Here is a 16351-nt window from a genome sequence, read left to right on the forward strand (position 1 = left end):
ACTATAAATGTCTGATACGTATTGTATTTGATTCACAGCAGCTTGCATCATGTCCCTGAGGGAAGTGTTTCACTCAGGGAGGAGCTTTAATATTCTCTTCTACAGTTTTATTCAGCTTTTTGTCAACTTTGCTTAACAGTCACACTATTGCGAGTGGCTCCCTTCCCCCAGAGCCTCCCTTCTATCGCCCCACTTTTTTCCCTCTCTTCTCATCTCATCTCTGCTTCTCTCGTCTCGTCTCATCCCTTCTTCACTTTCCCTCTCTCTGCTGTCACAGTCTCCGCTCATCTTCCAGCCTTTTTTTCTCAATTTCTTCCTTGGCCCTCCTTCATCTCTTGTATCTTCCGTTGCTCCTCGTTCTCCTCCTCTCACCTCCAGCTCTCTCGTCCACTCTTCCTATTCTCTCCTCTTCTATCCTCTATGGTCTTCCCCACTGCACTACTCTCCTCTCATTCTCTCTGTTTTCCTCTCCTCCATTCCGCTCCTCACCTCTACTCTCTTCCTCTTTTCTCCACCTTTCCTCTCCTCTGCTCTTCGCTCTTTCAGTTCAGTATGGATGGTTCAGTTCACTTTAGTTCAATTCAGTTCATTCAGTTAGGTCTAGCTCCAATTAGGTTTAGCTTAATTAATTTCAGGTCAAGTCAATTCGGTTCAATTCCATTCATTAAATTCAATTCAGTTCAATTAAATTCAGTTCAATTCAGTTCAGTTGAGTTCATTCATTCATTCGTACATATATCCACTCCTTTCCGCTCCTCCATGCTCCTCTCTTTCTATCTTTTCACTTCTTCTCCTCTCTTCCTCTCGCATATGCTCTCTTCTTCTTCTCTGTTTTCATCTCCTCTCCTCTCCTCCTGTCTGTTTTCCTCTACTAAACTTCCCACGAGTTGACTCGATACTCTTTTGTGTCTCTTTGTTCTGTCTTCAGCAGATAACTTATTTTTGACTCTACAGTATCGGCAGTCACCACTGAGGGAGATCCAAATAAAGAGATCTTCCAAGTGTCACATCTGTGCCCACACATCTTCCAGCGAGACGCGCACACACACACACACACACACACACACACACACAGAATCTCTCTCTCTCTCTCTCTCTCTCTCTCATCTTGTGTCAATCTCTAGTCCTCAAATAACACCTCAGATATTAAAATCCCCCACTCTGAAACAAGACATTCAACCCAGGATTTATATTCACTAATATTTTAGATGATTGTCTCTAATATGTATTTATTTGGGCTCTTCAGAATTTAGAGTGAATTTAGACTGTCAGTGACTTAAAAAAAAAAAAAAAAATTCTAATTAGAATAGATTACAGCTGAGGTTCCCTCTCCATATTGTATAATAACCTTATTATTAGAGATTTTGCATTTCGACCAAGAGGCTCTGAACAGATTGACTGAATTTGACTCAAGAGGATTATAGTAATAGGAGTCTAAGTACTGCCAAGACTTAAAAACATTTAAGTACTTTGAAATCTGGTACTCATGCAAACAAACAGATGAGCTTCCATCCTGGAGAAAAAAAAAGAATCAGTTCATGATAGTACCTCTATATATTTCAGTGTAAAAGTTGGGGTAGTTGTTAAATTGTTGCCATGTGGCAACAATGTGCAGTGGTGGAAAGTATCATCTTAGCCACGTAGTAAGCATGTAAAAGTTCTATCTTCTAGAAAGGAATTACAGTTGTAAAAACTATGTGGATGGATTTACTCACTCAAAATATATACAGAAATTAGATCCAAACATGTTTTGGGTGAAGTATCTTCTCAATTCTTTCTCTTGAAACATAACATTTAGAAAATAAGGTGCAATTGCGAAATGTCTGAAATTACAACAGTTTTTCTTACTGTCAGTGTGGGGAAAAAAAAAACAATGTAAATAAACCTTTAGAGAAGCCTAGTGTCTTTTATTTTTTATTTTTTTGCTATGTAGGCCAGTTTCAATTCATGAACGCACGTACCACAGTTCCATTATCGCATGTTGTTGCCATATGGCAACAATTACATTTGCCCATTTAACAGAATATTCAACATATATAAACATGTTTAAATGACAAAAAAATAAATGTTAACTTATCTCAGATAGTGTTTACATTTTTTTCCTTTAAGTAGTTTTGCCTAAATATTGAAAATTGTATCACATTTTGAGAGCCCTCCAGTGATGACTTTCACAATGCCATGTGATTGCAGACCATGAAGTCCAAACAGCACTTCCTGGTCATGTGACATGGCATTTGTTTTTGTTATGTCAAAGTTAAAGCCCTGCTTTTCCAGTTACATAGGAAAAGAGTTGTTTTGTATTATTGCCAAAATTAAAATGAAAGAATGTCACATTATCACATTCTCGCATTAAAGAACGTTTCTGTCCATCTAAGTTTATTTTCCGCATGAGCCCGGATCACGCTGAATATTTTTCTTTAGCCGCAGGTCTATCATTACAGAGTCATTATCGTATTATGACAAAGAGAACACGTTATCACACAGTCTGTTATAGATTTCAGCCAAGATTTTACTATGATAATCTTATACTGTGTGACAAGTAGCCAAATAATCTTAAAAGACACCTGTAATGGTGGAGTCTAAAAGTGGCTTAATGCATACGTTAGCATAACTTCAAGGTAAGACATAAATAATAATCTAAATGGGCTATACGGAATGGAAAAAAAAAGTATGTTACTAAACCAGTGACAGACATTTCATATAAATGTTTCTGTTCAGGATCAAGATTAAGATCGGTTGCATTTTTGTTCGTACTAAATACTTTTTGTTTCTGTTTTTCATTTTCTTTCTTCAAATTGGTCTGGAGCCCTGCTATACATCACCACAAAAGCCAATATATCGCTCCGTTTATGCCTGAGAGTTAATAACTACGAAGAATAAATGTGTTTGATCTGGTTCTAATGAAACAGTTCACACATACACATGCAAAAATTGATCTGAAGATAGACTTTAAGCACGGAAGACTCTGTGATTAATGATTTGTAGCTTTTTCTGGCCTGCACATTGCTTTACCCAGTCCAGTGGTCTAACAGAGCTGCCTCTCTCCATTTCTCAGGCCACAAATGATGCTTTCCATTGTGGTATCGCACTCATTGAGATCAATGGACGTTCTCATCTCTGTCTCTCGCTTTCAACTGATAAAAAGGAAGGAAAGTGGAGAGATAGTCCTGTCTACTATAGATGGATCACCATGTCCTTAGATGCTCTGCCGTCTTCTCATGTGACTCAGTGAGACTGGGCCCTGTCTCTTTTATCCCTCCGTTCCAAATGTTAGATGAAACCTTGAAAGAAATTTAAGAAGCACCACTTATTCTTCATTAACATCATTAAAGAAAATGTACGGGCCTTTAGTTCCAGACTGTGGTGCAAGGCCACTTCCTAGTTTGTGTGTACACTCTATTATTTTGAAAAAAGATTCTTAAAATATAGTTGAAGCTCCAGCGATGTAGAGGCATGTATGTTGTTCATATTCACAGCTGAATTATTCAAAATGTAAAACAAGTCTTTTCATTCTGGACGAAAACTTAACAGCAGCAAGTCTTTGGTTGCTCTGTATTATCACGGCTTGTGTTAAGTCTCTCGAGTCTCCGTTCTCACTCTGCATGTGTTTAAATTTAAGGTGAGTGTGTACATGTCACATCATCAGCTTGAGCAACCACACAAAGCTAGAAGATATATTTTTCTTACTGGTTAGGGGTCTCCATTAACTATCATTAATAAGGGCAAGATATATATATTTATATATTTGCTGGCACCCTGGAAGGGGTGCCAACCCATCGCAGGGCAAAATCACACACAATACGGACAATTTGGAGATGCCAATCAGCCTAATCGCATGTCTTTGGACTGGGGGAAGAAACTGGAGTACCCAGTTCCAACTTCCAAAGCACGGAGAGAGCAAACTCGGCACACACAAGGCGGAGGCGGGATTCGAACCCCCAACTTTGGAGGTGCGAGGCAAACGTGCTACCAATATTACCGTTATTTCTAAAGATATGAATCCTGAGGCACAAAGCAGGAACCTGATAGGAGTATAGTCTCATTTATGAAAATTGGAAATGGTCAAAAGTGGCATCAGTGGGTTTTAAAGCTAGAAATGTTTTTGTAATATTTGGTGAACATTGCAGCAGCTGTAAAAATAATCCATGGCGAGCACTTTTAGCACACTGATTTGCCAACGATTAAAATCTTTACATAGGTCGACGATGTCCTGCTATGGCATTACTGCCTGTCGCACCTCCTCCAGCGCCCATTGGATTAGCCTACTCTTCCTTCAGCCTTGCCAACATGCATAATGCAACCAAAACCATACAGGCCTCCCAGGTGACTAAGGCTGTAGTGAGCCCCACTGGTTCCATATGGCATAGATTAGCTGCAGGGTCGTCAGCCGGGTACCACTGCTCATCAACGTTTCGCTCCTTTAAACCCAGAACGTCTCCTGGCGGCGGAGCAGCGGCAAGGACGTCTCTCTGCCACCCCCTGCAACTAGACCTCAGGTTAGGTATTACTACCCCAACACTTCTCCTTTCTCATCACCCAGAGTTACAAGCTGCTCTTCCCGGCATTAACAATTTATAGTTAGTTATTAGACGCTGTGGAAAGTCTGTGAGACATGTTATTATTTACATTATAGCAACAAGAACAATAGTCATTCCCTCACCAGCATCTTCGCTCTCTCTCTCTCTCTCTCACTCTCTCTCTCTCTCTCTCTCACTCTCTCTCGCTCTAAACCATAAGTGTAAGCTCCACTGTCCTGAAGACTTCCCCTTGTTGGGAAACTTTACAAAGCAATGTGACTGTTACAAAGTGCTGACACCCAACACGCCTTTCATAAGTTGCAAACAAAAACGTCCTAACAAAGGATTTCACACACAAGTTTTTCTTTGTTTAACAGCACACTTTTTCAGAAATCAGTTTATAATTAGTCTTAGGTTATGTGGAGCGCCGCCTCACAAGACGCTGTCTATGAGCTGTTACTATAGAAACAATCACATATTAAAATAAGAGCCTTAATATAAACCTATTGTTCATGTTAAGCACGAACCGAACTGTACGGTTATACTAATACAATGCACACCTTCTGACCAATCAGATTCCAGTCTTCAGAATCAGGATTGAAAATTGGGAAACCCTGCCGTGGTACAAGAACAAATTGTTCATTACATCAAAAAAGAGTACAGAACAAATCTATAAAATTGACTTCATGTAAAAACCATAATGAACTTTCTTTTGCTGTCACGCTATCCGTTGTTACCCAGATGAGGACGGGTTCCCTTCTGAGTCTGGTTCCTCTTAAGGTTTCTTCCTCAGATCATCTTAGGGAGTTTTTCCTCACCACCGTCCCTCAATACGGATAAATTCACACACTTAAAATCTGTATCCTGTGTTTATATGTTTCTGTAAAGCTGCTTTGAGACAGTGTCCATTGTCAAAAGCGCTATACAAATAAAACTGAATGGAATTGAATTCTAACAATCATCCGAGTCTGGAGTCAGAACTTGGAGAAATATAAACACGCGAGGGTTTTGAAGTGACTGTGAGGGTTTTAAGAGGTCGACTGTAGTTAAGTCAGAGTCGCTACAATTCAAAAAGCATCCAATCCAACGTGTAACATTTTTAGTAGCAGCACTAATCCCTTTGTCCTGATCTTGACTTTTGCCTTTTATAATCCACAGATCTAAGGTAGCAGGCTGTTAACCTGCTTTTGGCCAGTGTCACTGACTCATATGCCAGCACTGTCCCAGGAGCTCTAACGTTGTGGGTGATAATACAGCATAATCATGCATGCAGAAAATCTACTTCAGGCTTACAAAGAGCATTTGCTCTTGGAGTGGCAGATGTTAGAAGGCTTTTGGTGGCAGGATTTCATGGCGAGCTGAGAGCACTAATACGGATGTGTGATGTTTCTGCATGCGAGAGTGCACTACTGCAACACCTGCCAAAATAAATTTTAAAAAACCCCGCACTGACCACAGCATGTGACGTGCATAAGAAAAGCTGCAACGATGCTCCAGATTTCTCTGAGTTCTAATCACATGTCGTACTTAGCTGTACCAGGCTACAACAGACGCACACTAACTCTTCCTCCTTTCATAGGCTGCTGTCTTTTTTTGTTCTAAAATTATGGATTTGTCTTGGATCGGTTTCTTTCATGTCGTTCGTACGAAACAACTGAGTATCACGTTATTCGTTTTGGGCGCAGAATTGAAATAATCTGTGTAAATATTAAAATGAGATCTGATGTCTGTATTTTCCTCAGAGAAACCAGAGTGAAACGTTCAAATCTAGAGATCATGAAGTTCATTCATTTGGATGAATATGTATAGTATAAACGATGCACTATAGAGGTGCGATATACTGTATATAGGTGCTTCATCTCCATAGAAAGTCTTCTCGAAGGCTGATTAAAGTGCATATGATGACGATAACTGGGGCTGAAGCTGATATTAAGCCTCGATATTAAGATTGTTGTTTTCTATAAATAAACTGGAAATGTGTGATGCAAACGTCCAGACTCGTAAGAAGAAGAAAAAAAAACCTCCTGTTTATTCCATTTTCCGACATTTATTCATAGACATCAGGAGATTTGCAAATATTTTATCACCCACATCACCCGCCCTGAGAACCAGGGTATTTGGATCATTTCCAGTTCTTCCCCCTGGCTCATATATTCTCAGCGTTGTACTTACGAGGCCAATGGGACCAGTGGAAAGTGAACTCTTTATGAGGACACGACACGAATATTCACACAACTGTATTTTTGACTCAGGTCTGGAGGCTTGTGACTGTTTGAGTGTACGGTTAAAGCTGCCTCTGGGAGATGGGAGGAGCCTCAAGCAGGGAGGAGTCACTTACACACACATACACACACACAAAGACAACCACATGCTTGTTTTTGGCCCTATTATATACTACAATCCCCTTTCGAAAGTATTGGAACAGCAAGGCCGATTCTTTTGTTTTTGCTATACAATGAATACATTTGGGTTTGAGATTAAAAGATGAATATGAGATGATAGATGACAATTTCTGCTTTCACAACTGTCTTCAGTGTACATATTACCATTTTGATATGTAATATACAGTACAGTGCCCTCCACTAATATTGGCACCCTTGGTAAATATGAGCAACGAAGGTTGTGAAAATTGTCTTTATTGTTTAACCTTTTGATCTTTTATTCAAAGAATTCACAAAAGTACTCTGCTCTCATGGATATCAAACCACTGCAAACAAAACACAGGTTTATCCAAAAAAAAAATTTTAAAAATCTTTGTTAAATATAGGTGTGCAACAATTAATGGCACCCTTATGAATTCATATGAGAAAAATATATTTGAAGTCTATTCCCATTCCCAATATTTTTATTTTATTTTATTTTTTTTAAACAAAAGGTCAAAAAGTTAAGCAATAAAGACAATTTTTCACAGCCTTCCTTGCTCATATTTACTAAGGGTGCCAATATTAATGGAGAGCACTGTATATGATATGTATGTAACTGGCTATAAATAATAAGAATTTTCGACACAGAATATTAAATTTAACCCTAATCTTAACCTCAGGAACTACAAAGAAATGTTTCACCATTTCAGTTTTGAAAAAAATTCAAATGTAGGCAAGGTAAGGGTTTTTTTTTTTTTGTTTGTTTGTTTGTTTTTTTCTGGTTTTGCGACAAGATCAGAATATTTTACTCCTGAAAACTCACAAAAATGAACACCCCCTACACACACAAGCAATCACACATGATTGTCTTACTATATATGTATTAATGTAGCTCTTCAATGCTATGTTACACCTAAAGCTAACCCTAACCTCAATAGCTAAAAACTTATTTTATTTATTTATTTATTTATTTATTTATTTATTTATTAATAAAAGCTGGGGAAAAAAACAAAAAAAAAACAAAGCTCAGTCAAAATGGTCAGATATTCATATCCTTGCGGAGACATTTGGTCCCCAGTATGATATTAAAACATGCTCACACACAGTCGGCTCATTGTCCCAAGAACAGAATCCTCGGTAATTATAATTGACGATCTAAAACAAAGGCTTTTCACTTTGAATGAGTCGGTGCGACTGGAGAGGAAGGTTAGCTGAAGGGGGAATTCTAATTAAGCAGACAGCGGAGTGCTCTCAGGGGCAGAGTTAGAAACACTTCCGCTTTGCTTTCACCAGCTGCCAGTGCCATAGCCTAAACTGTGCATATCTCATGTGTCTCCTTACAATTACAAAGGTGTGTGTGTGTGTGTGTGTGTGTGTGTGTGTGTGGAGGTCAGGTATGAACTGAGAGCACTTGAAGAAAGGAATGAACTGAATTCTGGTACAAAATGTGACAGAAAGAGTCACTAGTGTATCCTCAGGTACACTACAGTATGACAGCGCATGAGGGTATGAATGTGTTTTAGTTTGGGCCAATTAATTCTCGAGAGTTCTGTTCACGACTCAGCAGTCCGTCTCGTCCTTTTTTATTTTTAAGTACTATAATTGTAACATGAACCTGGCGTATCTAAAATGGCTCCGTTCTAGTTCAGTGCACTGTCACAACACAGCTTTACACGCAGCTCTAATGAGCAAACCCGAAGCAGCAGTGCAAAGGAAAAACTCCCTGAGAGAACATGAAGAAGAAACCTGCATAGAAGTCAAACTCAATCCGGAACACGTCCTCTTCTGTCTGTGTGACACCGGATAGTGGGATTATATATGAATAAACAATCGCTCTAATGTTACGGTACTTCACCATGTACTTACTCGAGCGCTAGTCTTACCAAAATGCTCCTTAACGTTTTAGTCTCTTGATTGGAACGTTGAAATCCCAGCACTGCTGTTGGACCCTTTACCAAGACCTTTGACCTTTGAACTGGCCTTGCATTCTCATGTCTGCTTCCTTCAAAGCGGAGCTTTTACGCTGAATTAAATGGCTATACAAAATTGGAAATAAACAGGTTTTACACGTTTGAAATATTTCAAACAAATAAAAGGAACTGCTCAGTACCTTTAATGTTTAATATCCAAGATTCTGCATTATGTCCAGGTCCCAATATAAAAAGGGGGGGGGGGTGGTTTGGGGGGGTGTACGAAATACTAAGAAACTCAGAAATCCATGTATATATTTGAAAGATTCTGCTCTTCACTCCAGGTGTCAATAATATCATTTGTAATGAAAACCATTGTATTAAATGGTAATAACACAGTAACAGTAGGCGTCGTACATTGCGCACCTGCATGCACAAACATCATTGGATGACGTCGAGATAAAATCATTGGTGTTTATTATTAATGCGCCTTTCTACGTTCGATAAGGAGGTTTAATGTACGTAAATTCTGAAAGTTATCCGGCGCCATCCAATAACGTTTGTGTACGGAAAATTATAGAAACAATTTGAAATGATGCACGTATAAATCGTGTTTTCTTATAGAGCATATTTGATTCAGATTCCCCCTATGTGTTCATCAATACATTAACTAACAAACGTGTACTAACATGTACTTAAGGTGGTCGTTATTTACCCAGGAATTCACAAGACTCACGTCGTAGAACTAAAGGTAAAAGGTTAGCTGTTCATTAGTTCGTGATTAGTACAACTCATCATTAGTTCATATTTAAGTAAGTATTCATTCAGGTATTAGTGCATGATTATTGCAAAGTTTTACCTATTATATTAGAGACGAAAGTTTGACAAGCTCCAGGTGACTGGAGAGAAAATAACGCTACACGCTCCTGCTAAATTAAATGTTTACATTTGTTTCAGACAGGACATACATATTTTATCAAGCAAAAACAACTTGAATGCCGGCAATATATTTTATAGTCGCCTGAGCAAACATTATTAAGAAATTACTCCATGTGTTCCAAGACATTATTATCTCAGAATACAAAATATTAGATCATTCGCTGATGTATCCGCGTAATAGTTAATAACCACAACGGGAATGACAAGAATGACACCGTAATAGAATATTCATGTTTATTTGATACCTTTTAATAATATCCAGTTCGTGTGCTTATTATAAGTCCGGTTTTTATTCCACTCTGTAGAAGCGTCCATCCGTGAAGTGTGCCACAGACGACAGTGCCGTTACTTTAGTGGATGTGTGTATGGACATTGTAATGTCCTCAAAACGTCTGCATTTGTCACATCTCACCATACCTGTACATAATACTTATTGCTATTTCCCATAGTCTTTGAAGTAAAACAAAAAATATATATATTACAAAGTATTAGATTTTATATATGCTAACTGGACATCTGAAAAAAAAAAAGTGACTGAGAAATGGCAAATATTCCTTCATTTCAGATTATACAATGCTTACAATACACCTCTGAGGAAATAACCGGTAATGACACACACTCCAAACACTGAAACAAACGTGTAATGATCATTAAAACAACGTAAAACGAATGCAGAGAAAAAAAAATCGGTCCAATGTAAATATATATGTATATACCATATAGAAATCTGTTTACATAAATATAATACATTGATTTATTTTATGTAAGTGACATAGGTTTGAAAACCGATGTGAAGGAAAGTGTCTCAGAAAGAAAGAGCCCTAATTTGCTCCCTGTCAAAACCACCCAAAGCCAGGATAAGATTCAGGGGAGTCTTTGTAAGTTCACACTCCTTTCTCAGGATTATTCTTGCTGACACACACCAGCACTCTTTCAGGCTGCCTATAAAGAGATCATCTACATTAAAACGACTTGATCTTTTAATCTCGATGTCAGAAGGCCTACACAGTCAAATTGCAAAGTTTGAGTCGGTGCTATCTAATCTAACAGTGGGGAATAGAATCCAATTCGGTTCTGTAGGGGAAATTTAAAGGATGTGAGGTAAGACGGTATTTATCGTCTTTTCAAGATAGGAAGTTTCTGCCAGTGTCCTTGAGGTCCACTGGGATCCATTTGTACATCCATTTTAACAAAATGCAAGCCCCCATCAGTCTGTGTCTGGCCATTAGTCCTGTGAAACCCATATTCATCTTCGGTAACTGATATATCATGGTTCAGGTCATGATGTATGTGGAGACAATCCAGGGAACACTGGATCCCTGGATGGGATGCCAGTCCATCACAGAGTACCATGCACACACTCATTACAACTAAGGGCAATGTAGCTTAGCCAATCCATGTACAAGACTGTTTTTTGAGAGACAGGAGGAAACCAGAGAACCCACAGGAAACCTATATGGATACGGACAAAGTGTAAAATTCTCCTACTTTGCGCCCAGTGTTACCGGGATTGACTCCAGAGCTGGCTTTTTTTTTTTTACGTAAGTAAGTACGAGCAAATCAAAAGATCAAAAGTGCCATTGCCTGACTACTCTCAGTCTCAGAGTTTCAAGAATCAAAGGTTTTTTGGCCTGCAGACCAACGTGAGACTGAGGTCAGAGTGACAGCCATGCTTGACGGGCAGCATTTTTGCATGACTGCTTCTAATATCCCGGTAGAAAAAACTGTCCCAAGACTTATATGACCTCTGTCAAGACCACAGTTCTGCTTGGGTGTTTATCAAAAGAAACTTAATGACCATTGGTTAGCATAAAATGACAAAGAAAAGGAATAATCAGTAATACTGATGATGTGTCTCTAAACATCCTTTAGATGGACTTCAACAGAGTTACGGCAGTCCCTGTTTTCCCTTTTGCCCCAAAGCAATTTAGATCTCAAACACGTCCTTTTGTTTTGACACAAATATATATTTGCCACCATGTTTCTGCCATGACGATGAAAATGAATAAGTGACGATGGTGCCAGTCACCAAACACACACCTGACATCTCCTACAACCTCTCGACTCTAAGCCTCAGACCTGTTAGTGTGAAACCTAATCCTCAATCACTGCGAGCGATTTCATTACTGCCTGCACCAGCGCTTCATGAGCGCTCCCTTACGGCTCAGCAACACGGCATAAAAGCAAGCGGCGCGAGTCTGAGATTAGGTGTCGAAATTGGGAGCATTCCCAACTGGAATCAGTACATGTTGGGTTATGAAAACTACCACAAATCAGAAAAATTGATGCTACTAGGTGGATTGTCTCCAGGTTTCATTTCTTGAAGGAGCTAATACTTGAGCATAGATGTGTTTATGTGTGGTTTATATTGCTGAAATTTGACTCCTTTGTTGGATTTTCTTAATCGCAGATTATGTATTAAGGTTGAAATTTGAAATTGGGGAGGATTGCCAGTATAGGTTGAGGTTTAACCTTCAGAGGTCAAAGGTTTCCTGTTCCTCCCATGTTCCTCTGTGCAGTCCTACAAAAGGTTAAAAATAAAAAAAAAAGTAGAATCTCTACAAAGCCACAACTAATATCAACCCAAAGAAGCCCTGAGGAACACTCTTTTATTTGTGTGTAGTAGTATAAATAACAGTGAAATTTTGCTCCAGAGCAATACCAGAGAGGATTTATACTTATAAGTTAAAGTTAAATTAGCAGTTTGTCACTTTTAAAGCTCTGCTGCAACTTCAGTGAAAACACAGACAAGTCTTATGCTGTGGTTACACTGGACATACTTAGTTTTTCCTGAAAAAACTAAAACAAAAAAGCCTGTTCACTTAAAAGGAGGATGTGATACACGGTAGGTTCACTATTTACAGTAGGTTAATTTGTTGTCCATCCTACAAATTTAGCAATTTTATTTCTTTTGTCTTTTTCTGCTTCCTACTTAACTGTTAACTGACCTCTGAATGACTTAAAAGTAGTGACTTTGCCTCCATAAACACCTCATAACAGGATGGCCCATAATCCCCTGATTTTTCTCTACCCTGACGAAGAAATTCACAAGGTGAGAATCCAGTGTGATTTACGTTTTGCCCCAACTGACGCCCCATCTCTATTACTACATATACTCATACACTATCACCATACCCAACAAAGTGTTTCCCTTACAGAAAAGTTCCAAGTAGGTACCTTTAAGAAAAGCTCAAATATTTAACCATCCTTAGAACCCATGAGGAACCACTTTTTTATTTTAATTAATTAAAAGTGTATATGTTTAATGGGTTTCCTTTTAGGGAAAAGGGCTGAGCTGAGCACCTTTGCTTCTACTAGGCTGGAAAATTGAAAAAGAAGCCAAAAATAAAGAAACTACAAAGATCCTTTGCATGGCTATATAGCAAAGCACAGTTTTTTATGGTATGGTATGACGCTATGTGATTTTTACAGATTATTACAGACTTCAAGTTCAAACTTGTGCACTTACAGTATGGTTAAGTTCCTCTGGAGATTGACAGTATGCTTTGGCTGTGTACGATTACATCTTGACTAACCATGAATTGTGTGTACGAGTGACTGATTCATACAGCCCGAGAAGTATAAGCTGAGATGAGTCAAGGCCTCAATGACAGCCATGCTTGATTGACAGCTTCGGGCTGGCGTTATTGATGAACTGAAGTCCTTGTCTCTGTTAATGATCAGGTTTCTCAGTTGGGTCAGTCTACCCTCTAATCAATCAATCTCGCTCACTCTCTATTCCTCTGCCTTTTTTCTCTCTCTCTTTCTCCACAGTCTTTCCAGATTTGACCCCTCCACTGCCATCGACCGACAAAGTTAAGCCTTAAGCCTTTTCTTTCTTTCTGAACAAAAAAAAAAACCCTCTCCTCTTTGCTCTCAAAACCTCCCAAAGCTGTGTCCAATAATGCAATCAATACCTGCCCTCCTCAGGATGTTTTTACAAGTGCTCAGAAACAATCATAACTTGCAGTGGAGCTGCCTCAAAAGACCTTCCCGGAACACACTTCATCCTGAGAAGCCCACAGGGGTCCTCGTCTACATGTCAGACCTTGGGCTGTCTGTCGCTACACATCACCGCCTCGATGCATCAGTGTCTCGTTGCATTTGTGCCCCCCTCCACGCAAACGTCTCCAGCCTTTCAGAAGTTGCGAGATTTTCCCAACTTGTTAACTTGACTCAGGTCAGGTTTTCTCAGGTGGGGATACTGTTTTTTCTCAGGTGGGTACATTATTTATTTTTGGCCATCTTTGCCTTTTGAAAGGCAGAAGGTTGACAGCAAATGTTTCTCATCAATATCTGTGTTTTATCTCAAAGAGGAGACAAATTGTCTCACCTGGCCAGCATATTAAAGTCATCTGTCAGTAATCCTATTAGTAAGAAGATAAAGGAAAAACAGATCTTTTCATAACAAAATTTTCCCCTGACAGAAACAACTACTAGTGAATTAACTGTCTGACTGAGGGCACTGTGGGTTTTATGCCCTCCAGTTTCCTAGCCTATACGAGTTAGCTAAGACAGTTTAGAGGCTAGCTGACCAATCTCACTGTTTAGCTACTTTGCTAACCCATTACCTCAGTCAAGCTTTACGCATGTTACCAGAGGCGCCAGTGCTTCCTGAGGACACAGTTTGATTTTGAAGCTCTGGATTGTGTAAATGTAACACTCAATACGCGAGTGGTATATCTCTAAAAACAACAACAACAAAAAATGGCTAATTAGGAACTAGCTAAAGGTAGTTTGCATGCTAGTACCAGCAATTTGATATGTAGTGTAAATGCAGTGGCTTTATTAAGAGCAAAATAAAAACATTAGCTCGCCAGGTTTGAGCCGAGAGTGACAGCATCTTATTTCATTTTTGACGTAACGTTCAAGTGACTGGAGTTACAGTAAATACCACAATATTTGGCTATTTAGCTGTTTAGCTACTCCATTGACCACCAGGGCAACCAGGGCAACATTGGTCAGCCAGTTATATTTAATAATTAATTTTGTGATGCTATTTAATAATTTAATAATGTTTAACTCTCATATTCCTGTAATGATTTTTATCTTTGTCTCTGGGCAACTCTAGTTAGCTAGCTTCTTGCCAACATACTTCTCAATTTATTTCGGTCTAGATAACATGTCTGTGTGATGCCATGTGACTGTTATGCTAATATGGTTAACAACATGGGTTATTTCTGCCAGTTAACAGTATTTATGACATTAGGGTGGACCAAGATGACAGGGAATACCATCACGGTCCCCACATTGTCTTCGGGCGCCTCCATTTTTTTTAATTTTGTCCTTTTGAAGCCCCTTGAACATGGGTAGGTAAGTTGTAAAATGTGTCATTTTTGAGTGTGGAAGTAATAATGAGAAACTGAGCTGGGTTCGTTCCATCTATTTCTGTTCCAGATAGCATTCATGATAAGTTAAATTTGTACTGTGCAGGCCTTTTTACAATCCTTTAACTCAATACAGTACATTCATCTTACTCAATAATATATGAACAAACTAGCTATGAAAGAAAGATAAAGCACAAATAAATACAAATTTCTATATGAAAATAAGTAAATGACTAAAGTGTTTTTGAACCAAAGCTGATGAGAAAGCTACATGTACACAGCCATATTGCTAGTCTTGAATTAACTCGTTTCGTGTCCATCTGGACTTATATGAACACTGCAGGTGTTAATCCAACACTAAGAGTTTATTTTAATGCTGTAGGTGTTGAAAATTCAGCACTTATTTTCCTTGCACACTGCATCAAGTAATCTTTTGTAAGGTTGACTTGTTACTGGTTCTGTGAAAATATTATCCTAGAAATGTCTACACATAGGCGCCAATGGAAGTTCTATTTTTTATATATATATATATATATATTAAAAGGCAAAACTAAGATTGTTACTTGCATCAAGCCATTTTCAGAAAACATTCATACACACACACACACACACACACACACCATTCATTTCAAACATCTGCCATATGAACCTGGAAGACAAAAGTGAATATTTAGGACACTGTTGAAGGCTCCGTTTCTATAATATCTTCTTTTGTTTCCCCACATTATAGAGGACCTGAAATCCACTCCAATATTACTACAATACTGTGATTCAAGAGAAAATCAGTAAGGTGTAGGCCAAAAGGTGTACTAATATTTCAAAAGAAAACAATTTTTGGTTTGCTAAATTCTCTTCAACACATTATAATGTTTTGCAAAAATTAAGTGAATAAACGGTGAATAAATACATATAATCCCATAGATACATAAAAGGATCAGCAATATGTGATCCTGGATAGAGTGTAGACTTTCTCTTTTGACTAAAAAGATTGACTTGAACACAGAAAAAGTCAGAATGCAGGCTTCAGTGCATAGGTTCCTGCAGGATAGTCCTTCTGTGTGGTCCGTTTCAAATGCGCAAACCAGTGAAATGTGGAAAATGGACGGTCTGAAATGTTTATGTACGGAGTATCTCACACCCTCCTATCGGTTTATTAACATAGCATTAAATAGATATTTTTTTTACTTATATATAAATGAATAAAAAATAGAGAATGACAAAGCAAAAACGAGTAATCTAAAATGTCTAATTTTTGTGGTTATACCTTCATTTTTTTAATCACAGTAATATTTAGA

Source organism: Ictalurus furcatus, chromosome 4 (genome assembly GCF_023375685.1).
Source record: "Ictalurus furcatus strain D&B chromosome 4, Billie_1.0, whole genome shotgun sequence".
Classification (NCBI taxonomy): domain Eukaryota; kingdom Metazoa; phylum Chordata; class Actinopteri; order Siluriformes; family Ictaluridae; genus Ictalurus; species Ictalurus furcatus.